This window comes from Ursus maritimus, unplaced genomic scaffold (genome assembly GCF_017311325.1).
Source record: "Ursus maritimus isolate PB19 unplaced genomic scaffold, ASM1731132v1 scaffold_3, whole genome shotgun sequence".
In the NCBI taxonomy this organism is placed as follows: domain Eukaryota; kingdom Metazoa; phylum Chordata; class Mammalia; order Carnivora; family Ursidae; genus Ursus; species Ursus maritimus.
Window position 1 is genome coordinate 57,639,010 of NW_024425563.1, and position 24,271 is coordinate 57,663,280.

General features: G+C 35.4%; 1 long non-coding RNA gene and 1 pseudogene across 1 annotated transcript; one reads left to right on the forward strand and one right to left on the reverse strand.

The window, feature by feature from the left end:
• Nucleotides 1-9,440: 9,440 nt before the first annotated feature.
• LOC121105904 lies at nucleotides 9,441-10,137 on the reverse strand (annotated as a pseudogene).
• An 8,272-nt stretch (nucleotides 10,138-18,409) lies between these two features.
• Nucleotides 18,410-22,898, forward strand: LOC121105837. The gene is made up of 3 exons (XR_005838583.1): nucleotides 18,410-19,703; nucleotides 21,222-21,293; nucleotides 22,102-22,898. It is a non-coding gene; the product is annotated as an uncharacterized LOC121105837 (long non-coding RNA).
• Nucleotides 22,899-24,271: the final 1,373 nt, after the last annotated feature.

Here is a 24,271-nt window from a genome sequence, read left to right on the forward strand (position 1 = left end):
AGGCTCATGTCATGATCTTGGAGTCTGGATCAGCCCCACACCAGGCTTTCCTGCTCAGCAGGGAGTCTGCTACTACCTCTGCTCCTTCGCCCCCCACCCCCCTCTTGCGTTCTCTTCCCCTCGCTCTCTCTCTCTCTCAAATAAATAAAAATCTTAAAAAACAAAGAAAGAAATCCAATAAATAGGACTATATGTGGTAACAGACATATGGTAAGAAAAATGTTAAGTCTATATAATAGTTGGTTTCTAATGTAAAGTATAATAGTAAAACATGGACCTAACATCCAGATGCACTGAAACTCAGAGTAAAGGGAAATTTAGAAATGGAGGAACAAAAATAGGCAATTTTGAGAAAAAGGAAATTGGTTAGAGGGACAGGATATTACTTAATCCTGAACTTTGATAGCATAAGTTGTTAAATTAATGTCACTAACATATCACTAGTCAAAATTAACATGAGCAGAGTCAAATCTAACATGATCAAGATTTACAGATTGCTTAACATTATTCCAATAGTGTGGACTTACACAAGAGTTGTTTTTTCTATCAGAATTATTTTTGAAATGAGAGGTAATTTAACAGCTAAATACAAAAGAAAATAGGCAGAAAAAATAAAAAATAGAGCAATAAAAATAAATGAAATAGAATTTAGTGTGAAAACCAATAAATGGAACAAAGAGAAGTAATTCTTTTTGACAAAAGATGCACTCCATTAAGATGTCCCAGGCATTAACGTTTCTAATAGCTTTAAAAATTGCAAGGGTGTGGGGGGGTGCCTGGGTGGCTCAGCCGTGAAGCGTCTGTGTTTGGCTTAGGTCATGATCCCAGGGTCCTTGGATCGAGCCCTACAGCATCGGGCTCCCTGCTTGGCGGGAAGCCTGCTTCTCCCTCTCACACTCCCCTTGCTTGTGTTCCCTTCTCTCGCTGTCTCTGTCAAATAAATAAATAAAATCTTTTAAAAAATAAAAAAAATAATAAAAATTGTGATGGGAGTTAACAAATAAAAATGTCTAGAGAAATTTTGGGGCGTTAAGCACCCGACTCTTGATTTCTGTTCAGGTCATGATCTCAGGGTCCTGGGATAGAGCCCTGCAATCAGGCTCCACACTCATTAGTCTGCTTGAGGATTCTCCCCCTCCCTCTTCCTCTGCCCCTTGCCCTGCTTGCAGTCTCTCTCTTTCAAATAAATAAATCTTAAAAATATTTCTAGAGAAATTTAAAGACAAATGAAAAACATGATTATATCAGTATGTATGTTTATATATATATAACTTTATATGCATATATATAACTATGTTTTATAAACAAAACAATTTTTTTCAAAGAGTTGGAGAATTCACAAATTAGCTAAGCACTAAGCCATGGAGGAGAGTATATTCTCTACAGATACCAAAAGCAGAGGCCATATGACCCACATTATTATTTTTTTAAATCTCAGTCAAGATATCTACTTACTAATTTTAAAATAGATTTTTTTATGTCTTGGGATAAAAAAAAATCGAGATGAAAATGAGAATTTCTTCAGAAATAAACAAAGATAGAAATACTATTATTTTAAACCTCTTGAAGGTGACCCAAGTCATGCTCAAAAGATGTTTACCCATAAATTGATTTATTAAAATATAAGAAAATGTAAAAATGAATTATCTATGCTTCATATCAAGAAAGTAAATAAAAACATTATAAAGCAGAAGAAAGGAATAAATAGATAAGAACACAATTTTTAAGAAAACTTAGCCATGATCAAAATGCCAAAAGCTATCATTTAGAGAGTGTTAAATAGAGCGTGGCAAACTGATAAATTTTTGAAAGATCAAAATCACCCCTAAATATTATTAAGCATGAGAAATAAAGTACAATTACAAATACAGACTGTTATTAAGTAGATAAGAGAAAATATAGGGAGAACTAGGTTGTGGGTTGAACTGTGTCCCCTCAAAATTCACATGTTAAAGTCCTCAGCCCCCAGTACCTCAGAATATAACCTCATTTGGAGATAAACTCTTAGCTAATCAAGTTAAAATGAGGTCATTAAGGGGGCACCTAGGTGGCTTAGTTGTTGAGTGTCTAACTCTTGATTTCAGCTTGGGTCATGATCTCAGGATCATAGAAACGAGCCTCATGTCTGTCTCTGTGCTGGGTATGGAGCAGGCATAAGATTCTCTCTCTCCCCCCCTCCCCTCAAAAAAAAAATTAGGTCATTAAATTGGAACCTAATCCGATATAACTGGTGTCCAGGGGAAATCAGAGCATGGAGACAGGCACAGAGGAAAGATGACGTAGAAGACACAAGGAAGAGACAGCCATCTGTAAGTCAAAGAGAGAGGCCTGCACCAGATCCTTCCCTCACAGCCTTCATAAAATCCCAGCCTGGCCGACATCTTGATTTTGGACTTCCAGACTCCCGAACTGTGACATAGTGTTTGTGATACTTTTTTACTGTAACCCTACAAGCTAATAGAAGCTGTATATAAGTATATTTGAAAATGTGGACAGAATAGATGCTTTTCTATGAATATTTAAATTGTCATCTAAATCATCATCATACTGGCTTAAGAGTTAGAAAGAGTAGAAAAATCTCAACATACCAATAATCTTGAAGAAATAAAAAACTGCGGAAGATCAACATCCAAAAAAATATACCCAGATCACACAGTGTTTATCAATGAGTCCTATTCAAGAAACAGATAATTTCAACCTTTTAGATAATGTTTTAGATAGCAGAAATATAGCTGGAAATAAATTTAAAAATGTCCCAATTAACTTTACAAAATTAATGTAATCCTGAAACAAATCAAAAGAACACAAGCAAGATAAAAATAACTAGTGGTTGATTTTATTTATGAACCTGTGTGAAAAATCCTAAATAGAATGTTAATAAATTGAATCAAGCAATATATTAAAAGAACAATGAATCACCAAGAACACTTTCAGGAATATAAGAATGTTTCAGCCTCAGGAAATATTATAATGTAAATCACAGGAGGAAAAGTTTGAAGGAAAAAAAATGTGATTTTTCTCAGTAGATAACCCTAAAAATCTAAATTCAGTTTTAATGGAATTCACTAGACTGGCTTCAATAGAGGGAAACTTTCTTAACTTGATAAATATTATCTACTAGAAACCCCAGAGAGCAACATACTATTAGTAAGTTAATAAAATGAATCTTATTGAATTCAGAAATAAGATAAATGCACATTATCACCACTACTCTTTAATGTTTCAGGGAGATCCCAAGCAATGCAATCACGTAAGAAAAAAGGATTTAAGTATAAACATTAAAAAAAGGACAGTACTCTTCTTATTTATGGGTCATATGTCTTCATGAAAAGTATATCCATTTCCTAAAGCTATCATAAAAAAAGTACCGTAAACCAGACAGTATAACACAAGAATTTACTCTCTCACAGTTCTATAACCTAGAAGTGAAAAATCAAGGTATTATCAGGGACATGCTCCTTCTTAGGAGCTATACGGAAGAAACCTTTCTTTCCTCTTCCTAGCTTCTGGTCACTTTTGATCCTTGATTTCCTTCTCTGCCTCACTTCAGTGTTTTCCTTTGTAGTCCCATGGCATTCTCCCTGTGTGTCTCTGTCTTCACATAATGTTTTGCTCTTCTTATAAGGATATCAGTCATATTGGTTTAGGGCCCACGTGAATGCCTTCACCTCAGTTTGATCACATCTGCACAAGACCCTCTTTCTAAATAAGGGCACATTACGAAGTATGGGGGTTTAGACTTCAAAGTATCTTTTGGGGGGGTACATAATTCTATCCCTAAAATATGTCTACAAAGAATCAACTGAAAAACGACTAGAACTAATAAGTTGAAAAAGGTGACCATACAGCGTACGAACACCAATTATTTATTTCCCCTAACCAAAAACAAAAAAAAAATAAAAACTGTAATGAGCATGAAAATGAGAGAGGGAAGGGCTCCCATGAGTAAGAAAAATAATAACACAACAACAATACTAAAATAAGCATAAGAAAATTCACCACCATATAAAGTCACCAGTGGGCATAAAAATCTGCATAATAGGGAAGACATTCAATATTCCTGGATGAAGACACAATATAGTAACAGCACTCATTCAATATAAGTTTAAAACATTCCTTCAATGCAATTCATTATATATATTTAACAGTAATAAATCAAGACAGAGAATATTATTTTTCACGTAATGCAACAAGTTTATTTTCAAGATCATATGGAAGACAAAACTGCAAAATAGAATAAAAGATCAAGAGTTTATTGAAAAATAAAAACACTGAAGGGGAGTGTTTGCCCTACCACATGATAGTAACCATCATAGAATTAGTAAACGTGGCAATAGATCCGACTTAATGTGTCAAGCACTCCTCCAAAAGCTTTATATATATATATTATATTATTTAATATAGTTAGGAACTCTTCTATTTAATGTGACTGGTGAGGCACTAGGTGATAAAGTATATTGTCTAAGGTCACACCATTAGTAACTGTGTGGTTTTATTCTGGAGCCTCCATCCTTGACCAATACCCTATGCAGTATCATAATGAAATATATTATAAAGTCAAAGTGATTTAAATTATTTGGTATTGTCATAAGTATAGATATATAAGTAATGGAATAGTACAGAATCCAGATACTGACCCACTGATGGGGGAGTTTAAGGGTTTTTAGAGTCATTATGAAAATCAACCAATGGAAATTCCTTATCAATGTAGCAAAATTTGTTAGATCTTGCCTCATACTATGCTGCGTATAGGAATGCAAAACTATGAATAAATTAGAGGAAATATGAGAACTCATTTTATAATTTCCTTTCTAAAAAATACACTTTTTTAGATCACTTTCTGGTTCACCGCACCGTTGAGCTACCCCCACACTGGTGCAGCCTCCCCCACCCAGGTGGTGGCACATTTATTACAATGGATAAACCCACCTGTTGACACATGAGCCAAAGTCCAGACTTTATATTACTGTTTGCTCTTGCTGTTGTACATTTTGTGGGGTTTGACAAATGTGTAATGACATGTATCCACCACTATAGTATCACATAGAATAGTTTGCCCAAAAAATGTTCTGTGTTCTGCCTATTCACTCCTCCTTTCCCCAAGCCTGATTTTTCTATTGTCACCACAGTTTTGCCTTTTCTAGTATGTCTTATGGTTGGAATCACACAGTATGTCCAGTTTTCAGATTGACTTCTTTCATTTAATAATGTGCATTTAAGTTTCCTCCATGTTTTTTATTTTATGGCTTGATAGCCCATTTCTGTTTAGCACTGAATAACATCCACTATTTGGATGTGCCAGACTTTATGTATCCATTCACCAGTGAAGAACATCTTGGTTGCCTCCGAGTTTTGGCTGTTATGACTAGAGTTGCTATAAACATTCATGTGCAGGTTTACACCTCATTTCTATGTTAATGAGCATGATTGCTAAATAATATGTTTAGTTTTATATGTTTAGTTTTGTTAAAAAAAAAAAAAAAAAGCTGCCAAACTGTCTTCCGAGGTGGCTGTACCATTTTGTATTCCCAGAAGCAATGAAAGAGTTCTTGTTATAATTTTCCTTTATAATCTACTTTCCTCATAGCAATTATCTTATATATTCATTTGTTTATTTATTCTTCATCTGTCTTTCCTTACTAGGATGTCTTGTTTATTATTGTTTTCTTTAGACATAAAACAATGATCAATTTAAGTTACAATAAGTTTCTTTAGTAAATATACATTGAATAAATAAATCATTTAGTGTTGCTTTCCCAAGTTGAGACTTTTAAGAGAGCTGTGATAAAACCGAATAGAAAAATAAAAACAACCTAAAGGATACAAGTAGAGCATATAAAAAAGAAGTTAAAATAATATATAAATAGTCAATAGAGGTATGAAAAGAAGTTCAAATTCACTTTTTTTTAAAGATTTTATTTATTTATTTGATGGAGAGAGAGACAGCCAGCGAGAGAGGGAACACAGCCAGGGGGAGTGGGAGAGGAAGAAGCAGGCTCCCAGCGGAGCAGAGAGCCTGATGTGGGGCTCGATCCCAGGACCCTGGCAGCCAAAGGCAGATGCTTAATGACTGAGCCACCCCAGGCGCCCCTCAAATTCACTTTTAATAAGAGAAAGGCAACTTAAAAATACATGCATAATTTTTATATCCAAATATGCATACCTTACTAACTGGCTCAGTAAGTGCCTTAATTCCAGGGGCTGGCTAAAAAAAAAATTAAGCATAAGACACTATTTTGCCATTGGAGATGTAGTAAACACTATATATATAATATACATAGACATATATATAACACTGCATATAATATATATATATACATATATATACGTATATATACATATATATATTACACATATATTGTGTGTGTGTGTGTGTGTGATTTGAAAAGTTCTTCATATTGAATTTTCTGATATATTGTATATTAAAATGTCATTTTACATTAAAAAGTTATCCCTGGATGATAAATTATTTTCCTAAAGAACCATGTTCTCTTGTGAAGATCAATTACAAATTCTAAGTGCCTAAATCTTGTTCTTTTCAAGAATTATCTAATGTTATCTGACAAAAGACTTACTTAAGCATTAGAATGCCCCCCCCCCTTCTCTCTCTCTCACTTGTCTGAGGAAATAGGAAATGACAAAGAACACAGAGGATTTCCCTATCATTCTTCCAAACTAAGTTTCCTTAACTTACCATGCCAGTGTATATTTTGGAAGTTCCTAGAAAGCCCTGTTTTACATATTCCTTTCAGTCTCCAGAATGTGATATATTTAATTCAAACAGTGTGGGAAGATGTTCCCTAATGATAACAATATAGGTTTGTTAGTCTTTTTTATTAACAAAGACAATATTTGGGTTATATTGTTACAAAAGAATACAATGTGTTTTTTTAATTCACAATTGATTTATGCAATTGAGAGCAAAGTGAAAAAGGTCTTAGCAAAAGTCTACAATTCAATTAGATATTTCTGTTTCTTTTTTTCCAATAGGTCTAATAAAAGAAAATAACCCAGTGGATTAACCAAAATGCACATATTTAAATAATGAAATGGCATTGTTCTGAATGTATGGTAACTTTACTAAGATAAAAGACAAGGTTATGTCTTTCCAGCTATCCAAACAATTCACAAGTGCTCAGTTTTGTTATCCTGAGTTAGCTTCATAGCTAAAATAATTTCTGAAATCTGCTTTCTGAGATTAGCAGTGCCCTCTCCCCTAATTTGAACAAAAATAATTGGAAAGGCACATGTACCAGCTTCCAGTTTATACAAGTTCATTTATTTGAAATCCCTTGAGCTCCTCCAATTAAAAAACAAGTTTTTGAGTTAATATCCTTCAATTGTTAAAAACTTGCGTCACTGTGAGAGCACAGTGAAACGTAAAGGTCCCAGCACACTGGCAGTTGATTGTGAGGGGATGTGATTGTTCCACATTTAGACTGGAAAGGGTTAGGAACTCTGCTTCCCAATGTGGTTAATGAATGAAAGGAAAATTGGACCCCTGAGCCAGAGTAAATGACCTAAGGGAGTGAAAAATGTTCACAGGTTAACAAGGGCAACTGTTCCTTGCCATAATTCCCAGAGGAGGCAAATGACAAAGGGGCCAATGAACTTCTGTCTTTGTATTATTTATTAATCCATTTTCTTCCTAGGAAAAATAACTTGGCATAACTCTGGAAGACACTAGCATTGAATATCTTAAACTCTGTGCTGCTTTCTCCTTGCTCTGATTCACTTATTAATATAGTTTGTTTTAATAATTTATTTTGACATATTCAATTCAAATGTACTAAGAGATTAATCCATCATCCTATACAATTTTAAATATTGAGGCTATAATATGCCTTAACATAATAGGTAAAGTTGGAATCAAAACTAACTTTATAGTGACATAATAACAAATTCTAAGTTATCTAATTGGTACAAGTGGCTATGGAGATTTTTTTCCCAAAAGTGGGAATTATTTCAAAAATTTTTTTTAAATATTGTTTTCACTGAACTGAAGGGAGTTTTCATAACCATAGCCAAGCCACCTCCCCTGGTCATGTTCACAGATACAAAACCCCTGATTGGCTGTTGATGAGTCATTCCTGGTGAGGAATCTTATCTTAACACCTGCCTTATCTTTAACATCCTTTTCAACTTCTTCTAGAAAAACAATAACCAAAAAGGAAAAAAATATTTGGGATCAGTCCAGTTTTGAAACACCTGCCTTAGAGATAAAGACTGCAATTTTAGGCATTTGTAATGTCTTCACTTTTGGCCTGGAATTTGTTCTGCCTGTGGTGAGCATCCGCTGACTTTCTCAAACATGTGCTTTGCCTGGGAATTACTTCAGTCTAGTAAATTATAAAATGACAAGATCATCTCTGTTACCATGGAAAATCTGTATATCATAGTAAATGCACTTTATGAGTTGAAGAAACATTACAGCACCAGCTCTAATGAATCAGCCAGTAATGTTTTATGACATAATTCCAGTCTGATATTGATAATCTTTAACTTGCAGTTAAAGAGGATATCCCAGGTTTATGTGACCACTGTGAACCAAAATAGAACCATTAAAAAAAAAAAAATTACAGACAGGAACTACACAGCTGGAAACCAGAAGCACCAGTTTTGCTTGGGCTATTAAGAAAATTCACAGTTAACTAAATAAAAAATATTTATTCTACCTCATTTATTTTCCCCTTGGTATTTAGATGTGCCCCATATCGGTGCCTATGAAGAGGTTATTATAAGGGCATAAATTTGTTTTAAAACCATGAGTTAATTTGCTACATAAACAGCACAAATTACTGAGCAATTACATAATTTATGCTGTTATATTAATTAGTTATATTGATTTTTAAAGAATGTACTTTTCTCCTCATGCATAAATGTTCTGACATTAGACAGGCCTTGCCTAAGACTCACTTAGCTAAATTCTCAGCAACCAGAAACTATCTGGAAGGAAACAGTAAAGAGAGTGTCTCAGTAAAATTGACCAGCTTCAGAGAGCTTGCCTTGCAAAACCAAGTTAACCAAGTGATGGCAAATGTCATAAAGAAGTTTTTTTAATAAATAAAAACCCTAAATAACTTCATAAGGTCCCTTTTTTATTTTCCTTTCAGGGAGTCAGCTGGCACTACCTCGATGAGAAGGAACGATAGAGAAAGGCAAACAAGTCAGGAAAGAGCAGAGGAAAGAATGTGAGAGGCTGTGGTTAGACTATGATGGTGGCAAGTGTGCTCGAGTTCCTTTACAATGACAAGCCTCAAGCACTAACGAGTATCACTGAAGATGTGAGGAAATTGAATCCCTTATTCATTTCTAATGATCTAATATAGTTCAGCCATTTACATTTTTATTTTATTATTATTATTTTTGTTGCTGCAAAAAGATTTATTGTTTCCGTTTAGCTTGGGATAGGGCTCTAGGGTGGTTGAGAAGCTGCCTTGTGGCTGAAGGGAGAGGCTGAAGCAGAAGCCCTAGCACCAGGGGGAGTCCAGGGTGACCTTCAAAGGCTGCCCTACTCCAGAGGCTCCTAGTCACGCTTGAAGGTGAGCCTTTCAAAGAGATACTCACCCAGCCTGGGGGCCGCCAGCCTGCAGAGTTAGTCAGGTGGTTGCCATCTTCTTGATAAGTTCCATCTGCTCATCTAGTTAGTGTTTCTCCAGGAAGTTACAGAGATGGGCATCTGCATGGACAGAACCCAGGGCAGGCAGATCCCCAAGGGCCCGGGTCGGGTTCTTTTCCAGAACATGGTGATGGCATCCCAGGTTTTACCCCACGCATCTTGGGATGCCTTCTGCATGTCCTGGAAGAAGGCACAGCCATGGCTCTGGTTTTGCATCTTTAAGAGATGCTTGGGTCTTTCTTGCTTTTCCTTAACTAACTTGGGAAGAAGTGGCCCACAATCTCCAGGGCCACATCATTGTGGTCAAACTAGGAGCCCAGAGAAAGGTAGGTGTAGGAGGCCCACAGATGCGTGTTGACCATGTGGTTGGCCATGACCTTCACCTCAGTGGGATAATTCTGATGAATCTGGGAGGTCGTGTTAAACCCAATATATGGTGCTGGCTGGTCCCAGAGACCAAGGATGGCTGAGAAGATGGTTCTGAAAAGACAGTTGGTGAAGGCTGGAAGAAGGGACATCTCTGGGTCTGTTCCATCCCAATACTGTTAAAGCAAGAGACAGATCTCCAGGACCCCCTGGTGAACTGCTTGTTCAGCCATTTTGGACAAGACTCTGGCAGTTCCTCAATGATTTAAACACAGAATTACCAGAAGACCCAGTAATTTCCCTCCTAGGTATATACCTGTTATGAACTGAACTATAATTAATTTACTGCCACCACAGGCCAAGAAGTGATAGGCCTGAGGAACAAGGCTGCCTCCTCAGTTACAGAAAGCAGTGGCAACCTCCTTGGTTTCAGCAGGCCAGGCTGTTTCTGACCAAGGTTTTAAGGGGAGGGTCTCTGCCCATGGCTGAGAGGGCACAGTCACCTCCTAGAGCCAAAGGGATGGCTATGCTTTACTGTGGACCATGACAGTGTGGCCTCACTAGTGGGCCTGGAAGGAGTGGCCACCACCCTGGTGGGCCCACAGGACAGAGCACCTAGCCAGAGAGGATTATTCTGGAGTCATAACATCTAATGGAATTTGCTTTGCTAGGTTTTAGACTTGCTTGTGACCTCTCACCTCTTTCTTCTTTATAATTTCTCCCTTTTGGAAAAGGAATGTCTAGCCTCTGGCTGTCTCACCACTGTATTTGGGAAGCATGTAACTCATCTGGTTTTATAGGTTCACAGATGGAGAGGAATTTTGCCTCGGGATTATACCTTGAGCTTCACTTATACTTGAGTTAGATAGTATTTAGATGAGACTTTGAACTTCGTGTTGACGCTGGAGTAGGCTAAGACTTTTGGGGCTAAAGAGATAAGGTGAATGTAGTTTGCATGTAAAAAAGGATACGAATTTGATGGGAGGCTGGCAGAAGGTGAAATGTTATGGACTGAATTGTGCCGCTTCCAAATACATATGTTGAAGCCCTAACCCCCACTGTGACTCTACTTGGAGACAAAGTCTTTAATAAATTAAAGATTATAAGATATTTAATAAAATGAACATTAAATGAGTTCATAAAAATGAACCCAATCTAATTAAACTGGTGTCCTTACAAGAAGAGTAAAAGACCCCGGGAGTATGTGTGCACAGAAGGAAGGCCATGTGAGGATGAGCAAAGAGGCAGCTTCCTCCAAGCCAGGAGAGATTTCACCAGAAACCAACCCTGCCAGCACCTTGATTTTGTAATTCTTGCCTCTAGAAATGAGAAAATATATTGCTGTTGTTTAAGGACCCAGTTTGTGGTGTTATGGCATGGCAGCTTGAGCAGACCAATATAGTACTCAGAGAGTGAAAAGGTACGTCCACACAAAAATTTGCACATGAATTCTATAGAAACATTATTCATAGTAGTCAAAATGTGAAAACAACCAAAATCTCAATTGACTGATGAATGGATAAACAAAATGTGGTGTATTCCTACAATGGAATATTGCTTGGCAATAAAAAGAAATGCTGCACACTATGGCATGGGTGAGCCTTGTAAACTTTGAGCTAAATAAGAGGAACTAGTCACAAAACACCACATATTGTATGGTCCCATTTATATGAAATGTCTGGAAAAAGGAAATAGATTAGTTTAGTTATAGATGTAATTGCCTACTTCTGGGTGATGAATAAAATGAGTGACTGTTTAATGAGTACAGACTTTCTTTTTGGGGATGATGAAATTATGCTAAACTTGGATTGTTGTGATGGTTGCACAAAGTCTGTGAATATATTGAACATTATTGACTTGATTTTAGATTGGTGAATTTTATGTTATGTGAATTTTATCTAATACAGGGTTTTCTTTTTTTTTTTATTGATATTCTCCAAGGTCACACTAATTAAGGTTCTGATAGGTCTGGTTCACAGATAGTATATCTAATAACACTGTTTATTCAGGTATGAATCTGTCTGAAATGGAAACAGCACCTCTGATTCTTCCTTCTAGGACCAAAATGTTATGGCAAATGCTTCATTTTCCTTTTTTTTTTTTTTAATATCACTTCCACTCTGCCTCCTTCCTTTACCTTCTCTTTTCTTTACCTCTCTTACTGAATAATTTAGTCTTAAAAGCATTAGGTGAGGCAGAACAAGGTAAGTGTCTATGTCATGGGAGACATGAGTCTCTTAGAGGAGTGTCAGAGCCCAAGTGAGATAAGGAGTGTGCCTACATAGCAGGGATGCCTTGGAAAGGTTGTCCAATTTCTCCTTGGTTAAGGATTTTTCCATGGTCAGCCTTGCATGAGGTGTCAGCGTCTAAACAGGGTGAGAGGGCATCCCTGTAGAAGGGCTACCCCACACTGAATGTCAAGGTCTGAGGAGGATGAGGAGGAATGCACACAGAGCAAGTTTTGATGTAAGGATTCAGAGAAAGAGCCAAGTGAGGAGTGTGTTCCTGAGGAAGACAGCCTGGTGTGAGATATCAGAGGCTGAGAAGGGCAAGAAGGATATCCAGGCAAGTGGGACAGTCTACTGTGGGCAATTAGAATCCAGAAGGTTAAGGAAGGTGTTCATGGAAAAGGACAGCCACACATGAGTTGTTGGAGCACAAGTAGATTAAACAGGGTTTCTGTGCCAAAAGGTGGGTGGCCCTGAGTGGAGAGTCAGAGCCTGAGCAAGCTAAGGAAGGTGTCTAAGTGGAAGGGCTGTGTAATGTGGGGTTTTGAAGCGCAAGAAAGTTGAGAAGAACATCTATGTGGAGGATGGTAATAGAGGCATTGGGAGTCAAAAATCAAAGATGACAAGGTGTCCACAAGGATGATGTGATGGCAACAGGGATGAAAAATTGTTTATATCCAGGGAAGATTATCAAATAAGTACATATATGAAAGATAATGGGAGCCATGTTCTTCAATGTATGAGAAAGGATTTACAAATACTGAAAGGGAAAAAGCTAGCATAAACTTGTTGTGTTATATAGGAATTAGAGGTTTGGGTGTTAGCTTATGTTTTTATCTGTATATGGTATGGGTATGATAAAGGGTATGCAGTGTGTTACAGATTATATCACTTCTTAAATTTTAATGTGCTTAAGAATCACCTGGCATGATTTTTAAAATGTGATTCTCAAGCATCATTCCTGGAAATTCAGAAAATAGATCATAATCAAATAAATTTACCTCAGAAATGCAAGGTTGGTTAAACGTTTGAAAATCAACATATTTTCTACATAGAACTAAAGACAAAAAGACTATGTGATAATCTCGGTAGACACACAACAAATATGGAACTGATAAAATTAATTTCTTTCATGGTTAAAAAAAAGCGAACAGAATAAAAAGCAACATCACAAATCTGAGTAATGGCATTTACAATTACCCTACATTTAGCCTGGCCAAAACTTTCTTAGAATTGAACTGCAGCTTGATATTTTTCCTTAGAAATCATCCTTCCTTTCTCTTTTCCTTCAAAGTATCAGATTTGCGTCATGGTCTGAAAGCTGTTCCATCTTGTCTGATTCTTCCCTTCAGTCACTTCCACTAATGAATCTTTTGCACACCTCATCTCATCTTTATGTTTGATTTTCAGAGGACCTGGATTAGGAACATTTAATTCCACAAAACACTGCGTACGAATGTTCATGACCACTATATTCATGATAGCTTCTTAATGAAAGCCCTGATTCCTATTAATAGGAGAACTGATAAATTATGGTATATGTGATGGTAGGCAGGATTATTAATATCCCTTATCCTGAGTTTCCTTATCTATAAAATGGAGGTGTGATAACATGTTTCCTATGTCATAGGCTTTAAGAAAGATTGCATGTGTTTATGAGTGTGAGGCACTTAGTGTAATTCTTAGATTTGGTCATTCCAATATGGTCATACGAATTACCAGTTACCATTATGAGTATGATTATACAGTATTTTTTGGCTATTAAAGTTTTTGAATTAATTTTCCTTAAAAGACATGTTCATAATTTTTCTTCATGTTTAAAAACTTAGATTGACTTCAGATTTTGATCATGCCAGATTTGAGCTCATCATTCTTCTGTTATTGAGAATTTATTTGGGGTCAAAGAGCATATTTGTATGATTTTGATCCTTTTAAATATGTTGAAAAATTATAAGGGCCTAACATATTATCTATCCTGGAAGAGGTTTCACATGCACCAGAGAGCAATGTGTATTTTGCTGTTGTTGGTCAGTGGTCAATAGGTGTCTTTTAAGGTTAGCTGGTTTATATTGTTGTTCATCTTTTTTTTTTAATATTCTTTATAGTTATTCTACCCATATTGAAAGTAGGGTATTGAAGTCTCCAAATATTATTGTTGAATTATTTGTCTCTCCCTTTATTTCTGTTAGTTTTTGTTTCATTTATTTGGGGACTTTGTTCTTAAGTGGATATATGTTCATAACTGTTTTACCATCTTGATGAATTGACTCTTGAATCAATATAAAATGTTCTTCTTTGTCTTTAGTGACAATTTTTGTCTTAAAGTATGTTTTGTCTAATTTTAGTATAACCATTCAAGCTGTTTATAGTTACTGTTTGAGCAGTATGTATTTTTCCACCATTTTACTTCCAACTACTTCTTTAAATTTAATGTACGTATCTTATAGACAGCATAGAGTTGGATTTTTAAAATCCATTCTTCCACTAACTGCTTTTTGATTGGGGAGTTTAGCCTATTTACATATAAGATAGATACCAGTACATGTATTTGCACCTGCCGTTTTCCTATTTGTTTTCTACATGTCTCATGATGTTATTTATTTTTTGTTGCTGTTATTTCTCCTTTCCTCCATATGTGCTTTCTTTTGTGTTACATATTTTCTAATATAGTATTTTAAAACTTTTGTTATTATTATTTCACTATTTTTTAATTTATTTTCTGAGCGATCACCCTTGGGATTACAATTAACAACTAAAACAACCTCTTCAGATAAATATCTACTTAATTTTAATATTACAGAAGCTTTACTGCAACTTCATACTCCCCCCACACACACTTTGTGCTACTATGATCCTATAAATTACATCTTTATACATTACAATTCATCAACATAGTTTTATAATTACTGACTTATACACCTGTCATCTATACTAAATAGAAGAAAAGATTCACAAACAAAATGATGTGTATATTGTGATTCTTATTAATTTGTGTAGTTACTTATACCAGTGCATTTATTTCTTCATGTTGAAGTAAGTTATGACCTAGTGCCTTTTCATTTCAACCTGAAGGACTCCCTTTAATATTTCTTCTAGGGGAGGTTTGATAATGATAAAGTCTTAGTTTCAGTATCTGAGAATGAATTATTTCATCTTTTATTTTGGGGAATGTTTTTGTAAGATATAGAATTCTTGGTTAAGGCTTTTTCAGCACTTTGAAAATGCCATCCTATTGCTTTCTAGTCTCCATGATTTCTGGTGAAAAGTCAGCCATTGATACTACGGAGATTTGCCAAAGGTTGTAAAGCTCAAGTTTGTGTTTTTTTTCCTGGGACACAGTTTCAGGCCAGTTTTCTGCACTTGCTCACTAGTCCTCTACCAAAACTCACTCTCGCCACTATAAGGAGCATATACAAGGAGATGGCCACAGGGTGTGTGGGTGAGGTACACAGAACCCAGGCGACTTGGGGTGATCTGCAGGTGAGGCATCCCCAGAGTATCATGGCAGCTTCTAGATGAAGTCCACAATATGGTTATTAGGATCCACGTCCCTTTAATACCCTCCAAGAGTCCTATCTACCACTCTCTCAGACTTTTTGTATCCCCAACAACCAAGACCAAGGTCTATATGTCTGTTACCTGATGACAGGTGGGCAAAACTCTTCTCAGATTCCTTGGACTATGGTGCCAGATCCCATCACTCCCACAAAGGCACTTATGTCTGTGGGTGGATGCCAAGTGGTTGTTATCAAGGTGGGGATACATTGAGTAAAATTTTCATCAGACATTTTGCTGATATCAGTCCCACATCATCCATTCTTTTCTTGAATAAATACTCCTACTATTGTTATAGGCCTTTGGTCAATTTCCAGAGTTCTGAAAAAGTTGATTTAGACTATTTCTATTCTCAATGTTTCTAAGGAAGCAAGAATTTTCAGAAGTCCTTCCCTTACTATTCCAAAAGTGCTTCTCCTGTTTTTGTTTTTAATATAGTTTATGGTTATCCACCATCTAGATTAAATATTAAAAACTTAAAATATTTTTGCAGAATATCTATACCAATAAGATGAATAAACTTTCAGGAACATAAACCTGATAATATAGGCATTATTAAGGTCTTCAAATTTTCAGGTTAGATCTTTCTGAATAAAAATCAAAGATCTTATGGCATCTAGCTCTAAATTCACTATTTTCATGTCTTTTCATACTTCCATTGTACTGTGTGTATTCCTTTTAACATAGTATAGGATTATTGTTTGCCATCTTTTCCCCCACCACTTAGATGGCTGGGATTACAGAATTTCAATTTTTTAAACCCTATGCTTAGAAAAATGCCTGCCACATAGTATGAACTATTGAATACATACTTGCTTAATAATTGGGTGAGAGAGTTAAGAATCATAGACAAAGAAGTTTTGAGAGGGAAGATATTAATAGGGAGATCATGGTGCTAGCTGTTTTTAATCAGAGAAAAATACATTTGGATGATTTTCCTGTCTTCCTTCTCCAGCAAATGATAAATGGCTTTTTTCCTTTTTCTTCCGTGGTAAGGAAAATCCTCTTAGCTTAGTAATGCCTCCAAGTGCACTAAGAGTTAATGGTTCAGAGCTCAAAGGAAAAGACTTGGCATGGGCAGGGATGGGAGGAGAATTATGCAGCCAAAATATTTCTCTTCATTTTTTCCTCCAACTCTGGGAAGGAAGAAAACATAAAACAGAATATTATATTAAGCATTAAACAAGCATAACATTCTCACTCTATGATTAAAGGATAGTGGTGGTATTGTGATGATGTCAAGTATAATAAAATAAATAAATTATAAGGAGTAATCCTGTTTGTAGGAAGTTATACTGGTTGACATGTCATATCTTTTCCATTTGTAGTTTCCCTACGTTTCTGATTTGTTTCCAACAAAAATCGGTGTTGGTAAGATGAATAAAAACCTAAGCATGGGAAGAAGTTGATGGATAGCTTTGTGTGGTGTGCATGGAAAAATCCTCTTCAGGAAAGAATCCAAATTACTAACTGGAAAAGGGTGGGAAGAATAACTCATGTCAGTAAAAAAAAATTTATGAAAAATCAAAAGGTCAGAACTTTGGATATTTGTAAGTTAAGGTGTATTTTGACTTATCCTGGGGAAATTCAAAAACTACAACTGAACTGAATTACTTCCAGTGAAGTTACTTGGCTCGAATAATTTCCTATTTCATTACCTTGCTTGCCATGAGGACAAGTGAAATAGACCAGTGCAACTAGTGAGCCAAATTACACAATATTTTTGGGAGACCTTGAATCATTACAGTGTAAACTATATTGCATCCATATTTCTCTTAATGTAAAATTATTATAATCAACAATTAGCCATTCAAAGTAACTAAAACTTACCTTAAACTTTTTTATACTCTTTCTTCTATATTTAGAAATGTATAATTTCTTGTACAAGAAGAGATATTTATGTGTGACAGATAGCAATTCTATTGATTAGTTTAAAATCCAGAATTTAAAAAAAACTACAGATAATAAAAGCTGGCTTTTCTATCACTTTATTTAAAATACTTTTAATTGACTAAAATAATTAATACTAATATAATACTTTGGGCAAGTTATTATCTATCAGTTATCTTGTATTTAGGAAAACAAATGTTCCAAAAAACATTAATCTGAAACATATTACATCCCTCTTCCCTTTGGTATCCCAGTTATTATAAATATATATAATTATTATATATGATATGACATATTATTTTTAGTTCAGTTTATTTACTTTGAATGTTATATATATACACATATATACATACATACCTTTTCAATTTGAACTATAATATATTTTGTTAAACATAAATGTTCAATGAAAAAGTATAATAAAGCTGCAACATAGAGGTAATTATTGGTACCTCTTTAACAAAAATATGCTTTTATTCTTTTTCCTTTGTGTAGATTATCATACCAAAATAATTGTATACAAACTCCTTATAACCTTTTATTAACTTAAAGTATTAATAACATTTTTCTAAGTCACTAAATTGTTTATATTATTCTTTTTTATATTATTATAATTATACTATTTTTATATTATTCTTTTTTGTTCCAGTACTTAAAATAGTCTACCTTGTCCCTAGAGGCAAAATTCCTAACCCTTCTCCATCTATATGACAAGTATTATTACTAGTCCCCCTTTATAGTGAGGAAAGTGAGTTACACAGACCTTAATTTACTTTCCACTTTCACACAGCTAGTAAGAAGTTAAGCTGAAGTTAGAACACAAGAATGCTTGACTTCATGTTCAGCCCACCTCTTTTCTTCCCCTTCCTATACATATTTTTGATCAGGGACTTAACAATAAGAAGATCCCCTCCCACAAGGAAAGGAAATGAGTATCTCTGACCCCTTGGAGCTTAATGCCTATTGGTCTTCAAATCAAACAATGTGCCACTGTTGACTGAAAATAGAGTTGTATTTCTCATAGCACTGTAGAGAAGCATAAAAACAAGGACTGTCAGAAAAGGAATTCGCTGTTGTAGGGAGGACTCTTGGCCTGGGGACAGGGCAGGAGATGCCTATTGTCAACCAAGTTATGGAGCAGAAGAACTCCTATAGAGAAAGGTTGTGGATTAAAAATAAACAAATCATAATAGAAGGCAAGTAGTAGTTGAAATAGCCGTCAGCATCAGGACATTCTGGTCAGATGTAAGATGGGGAATAAGTGCAAAAGTAGGTTTAGAAAGACAGTTTTTCTAGAACAGATTAATGTCTGAAATAGGTGGAAGTTTAAATCCTTAGGTTACAAGAATTAGATTAAAAAGGTGGAACTCCAGTTGGTTTTAGTTCAAAGAAAAGACATATTACTGCCCTAGATGATGGCTACAGTAGTGGCTAAGCTTATAAAAACATTAAGACTTAGGAGCACGTATCTAGGGTATTGTTAGAATGCAAGCAGAGAGAAGCCCCAGGGTACAGCAGGACTGAGTTAACTTCTCTGGTTTATGTCTCCTTATATCATTACTGACCAACCTCAGGATTGGTTCTGTACCCAGGAAATGCCTGAACATACTGATGTCCCCTGAGTCATCTTAGCTATATGAGGGGAGGATGATGTATCCAAAAATTAGACAGATCACTACAATAAACAGGAAAAACTGAAAAAAAGAAAATTAAGATTTTGAGAGACACCCATGGGGCTTTTCTTCCTTTCTTAAATTTCTGAATGACTAATTTGTCCCTGGACACCATGTACATCAATTACTCATTCCAAAACTGCTTAGAACATTTTTTTGAGTTTTTTTTAAAACATTTTTCAATCATTAGTCCCAGTTTATATAAGCAGATTTTAGATATAGCTCCTCTGAGCTTTCTTATTTTATGATATACAGGATGCTGTGTTTTTGAATTGGGTAAATTTCCATTTGCTTTATGTTTAGGCCTCCGAGGATCTTGTTCTGTAATATTGAAGAAAAGCAACTTGATTCCATAGAGGCTTCATGTAAGTTATGGTAAGTTATAGCATTCTCATAAATGTTGACTTGCGCTACCCTAGACAAGAAGCAAAAAAGAGATACTCCACAGAATAGTCAGCAATAGTGGATAAGAAATCTCCAGTTAGATACAAGAGGGAGAGTGTAGCATGTACTAGAGCAAAGAGGTTTCAATACAGCTGTCATAGTTTATAGTATATTGTTGTGGTTAAGGGCATAGACTCTCAAAGGTAGGACAACTGGGTTTCAATTTCTGCTCTGCTATTTACTAGCTGTGTGCAATCTAGTGAAGTTCCTTAACTTCTCTGCATCTCTGCTTATTTATTAGAAAAATGAATATATAACTAAAGGACCTATTTCAAAAGCTATTATGACACAGGAATGAATATATGTAAAGTGCTTTGAACAGAACATTGCAATAATAATAATTATAATTATATACTATATTATACATTATAAATATTATGTTATTATTAGTATTGTTATTTGTGGTTGATGACACACTACACAGGTTTTGGCATTAAGTAATCCTAGCATGGCCAAACCAGGAGTGTGCCCATTTTCTGCTCATGTAACTAGAATTTTACAGAAACTAAATTGAGACTCCTAAAACTCATTGACTAGTCTGTACTAAAAATTACTTAGAGGTAGAAGTCATATAACTGACATTTTGATTAACCCTAATACCAGTTTGATTAATACGAGCCTTGAACAAGACGGCTCCTACTATGCCTTCTATACTGTAAGTGTTCTCCTGACACACCCTGCTTTGCCACGTTATGCAAAGTGTGGAGTACAGATCCAAAGCTATCTCATCAAGTTGGATCTAATCAGGGTAGGAATTAGGTTTTGGCTCTTCTTCTCCAGACATCATATTTGACATCAGTTTTTCTCATAGTCATATCATACTTCCACTCATACTGTTTGAATTGAGGGTGAACCAAACCCCTATGCTGCCCCAATATTTTGCAAGCTTTTTAGTTGATAGGCAAGATGAACACCACTTCTTTGCTTCTCTTACTTAGTAAACTACCTATTTTACTTGTATTTCTTCCAGTTAAAAAGTGACCTCATGCTTGCTGACACATGTTCAGTGATTGTACAAGAAATGTTGATATTTTGTCTTTCGTGCGTCGTCAGTTTCCTTTTCTCGCTCTCTCGCACTTCCACCCTCCAATGTCTTTGAAGCCACTGTCCATTTGACATGAAAAATGTACTTATAGTCTTGTGGCTAATTATTTCAAGGAGAGGGGAAAAATTCTTGAATATGGCATGATGAATTCCATCTGCTTCAGCTAAAGCTTTTGCACACTTCAGAATTTCTTTGCAATGACAACTTTTCAGCAATTTACTTTTGTTAAACATCGCGTTCTGTTCCTCCACTGCTGGACTGATCTTTGTCTGTCTCTTGAGAGAATTAACCCTATCCCACAGCACATTTTTAAAAATCATAAGCTTTTCCTGTGAAATTTTGTGGAACTGAATTGTCTTTGTTAGTTTTACCAAATTATTATCACCTCTCCTGTCATTACTCAGGTCAGCTCTCTCACTTTCCATCACAAAAGTGAATAATCCCACAGCGGTTGACTGTCTCATTCAAGAGTTGAGGTAAAGTGCTATAGCTGGTGCTTGAGGCCAGACAGAGAACTACTCGTATCATTGGTATATGATTATTATTTCTGCTACTCTGTTCCGTATCAGGAATGTTTCTCCTGTTGCTATCAGATAGGATTATTTGCAGTAAAACTCTTAAAGAGTTTTGTGACTAACCCCAAGGCTGAGACTGGATCCTACACATGCTATCTAGTATTTATATCATCTCAGACAGGTTATCTAGACTCCCTACCCTCAGATTTCTCATATGTTAATGAGGATAATTAATATTGGATTATTCCTGGTAGGGTTGTTATAAGGATTGATTGAGATAATTTAAAGTGTTCCATATAATGCCTGACACATAGAAATATCAATAAATAATAACTATTATTATTTTTGAAAATAAGCCCTCTTCAAAAGTCTTTGTGAAACTAGTGATTTAGATTAAATTATCTTGTATTAGACTATTATTAAACATTCAAGAACTGGAATTAGTGAATATCTAGAAGTAAATAAAATTTTAAGAGTAAATATATTACCTTACAACCTTTTTGCTTATACCCTAAAGTTAAAGCACCTGAGGAAAAAAAAGATAAATAGCAATAGTATTATTTAATTTTTACTTGGTCTAAGAATTTATAAGATGGCAACTGCCTGGGTCAGAATGCCTTCACTTCTTGGTGATTTGTTCTACTACATTCTTGTTGCATTTTCTGAATTTTTATATATAGTCTATACCTAATAATTTAGCAGTAAAATATTATACTCATGAGTTGTTTTTTTTATAATTGTTCACATATGTTATTTTTACCTATGTTAGGTAATAGAGCCCCACTGACTTCGTTAAGATCCTTCGGAAAACAGGTGTGTATCTTAAGCTTTAAAACAAGACACTCTCACCTCCTCATCTGGTTTGACTCTAGTGGGACTTAAACACTAATGTGGAGATTACGTAAACCACTACTGAATGACTCATTCTGGTTATTCTGTAGTTTGAGAATATTGATGACATGGTGGACCTGGATCTCTCTTCAGAGAAGGACTTGTTGCCATTGTGACTGGGAGTGCTGTTGGTGAACAATGTTTATCTGTCAACCATTGTAGGGATGCCTCAAATACAGAGAATTGCCTTACCCAAGGTCATGACCCTTCCTAGAATGGCCTACCTTCTGTTTGAGGCATCCCTGACCACCCTACTAAAATTGCAACTTTTTTTTCCCCATAGCACTACCCATGCCCTTCTGTTTGTTTCTCTCTATAGCATTGCTAAATGACATACTTGATATTTTCTTTGTGTTATTGTTTCTCTTTCCCCTTTAGAATGTCAGCTCAATGAAGACAATATTTGTAGGCTATTTTGTATCCCAGTTCTCAGAAAACTACTTGAAACATAATACTTGCTCAATAATTGTTTATTAAATAGTTATGAACTATAGAGTGAATATACCACCCTCCATTGAGAGAGAAGGGTGAAATAGACAATATCCAATAAAATAAAGTTGTGCTTATATTTTAAATGTTCTCCAAGTTCAGGTTCCGTAATAAAAGATGGTTTTCTATAATAATGAAGCTCTACTTTGTTTTCCCCTTGGTTATGGATCCATGAATATTTATTTAGTCAAAATCTAGGAGAAGAGAAAATATGTGTGGCAATCATTATAGCTCCTTTTTTATATGGAGCTGTCCAAGGCCACTCAGCTATCGCTATCATTTAGAAAAAAATGTGTCCACTTTCTGCTTCCTAAATTAGGCTTCAAATCTCCTTATGCATATTTGACTCTCTCTCATCTCCCAATGTGACTTCACACTCAGGACTGCCTTTTTAATAAAAACCTTTTTTTTTTTTTTTTCCAATAGGTTTTTCATTCAAAGGCTCCCAAAGACACAGCTTTATAAATTCTACTCTCTATCCCTGTTCTCACTACTGGTCATAGCAAATTATTAGCAAATGAGACTCTCTCTGTCCAATCAGGCTTCTAGGTCATTGATCCCAGAAAATGCCCAGCAAAGTATTCCCTGACTGTTAGGAGTTAGTTTAAAATATTCTTGTAAAAAATTTTTATTGGGGTATTTTTTAAATATAAAATACATCCAAATCAAGTATACAGTGTAATGATTACTAATGTTATTGAGTGGTGTAACCACCACCATAAATCCATTATAGACCATTTTTATTCCTCCAATAAGATCGCTTTTGCCCATTTACAGTTAATCCCCATTCTTATTTCCAGCTTCAGGCAGTCATTTCTGGGAATATTTCTCTAAAAATTTGCCTTTTTCTAGATATTTCCTAAAGAATAGAATCCTACCATATGTGGTGTTTTGTGCCTGGCTTCTTGCACTTAGCATAATGTCTCGAAGTGTATCCATGACATCGCATATGTCAATAGTTTCTACTGCTGAATAGTATTTCATTGCATGTATATGCCGCATTTTGTCTATCCATCTATTTTTTCTATCAAATGGATGGGCAGGTTTTTAGTTTTCAGATATGATGAATAAGATAACTATGAACAGGTTCTTGTGGAGATATATGTTCTCAGTTCTCTTGTGCAGATATTTAGGAGTGAAATTGCTCAATCATATGGTAGTTTTATGCGTAACTCCTCGAGAAACTGCCAAACACTGTCCAAAGTGGGTGTTCCAGTGCCATTCTCACGGCATGCTTCTTCACGTTCCCAACCGCATTTGTTATGGTCTGTCTTATTTATTGTCATCCTTGTAGATATGAAATGGTACCTTACTGTGGGTTTAAATTGCATTGCTGCGGACAGGGAGATGGGAGTAAGCCAAGTTAAATATCAAAGACCCTGCTGTTTTTACTGATGTTCAGTAGTTTTTTTCTGGAATAATCACTCTTTAGGTTATGAGAAGCCTTTGGTTAATTTCCAGAGTTCTGAAAGAATGGATTTTGCCAATACAATGTTGCTTTTGTGGAGATTTACCAAGGTTCTTACTCTATGATACCACAAGTCCTGTCTGAAATCTAA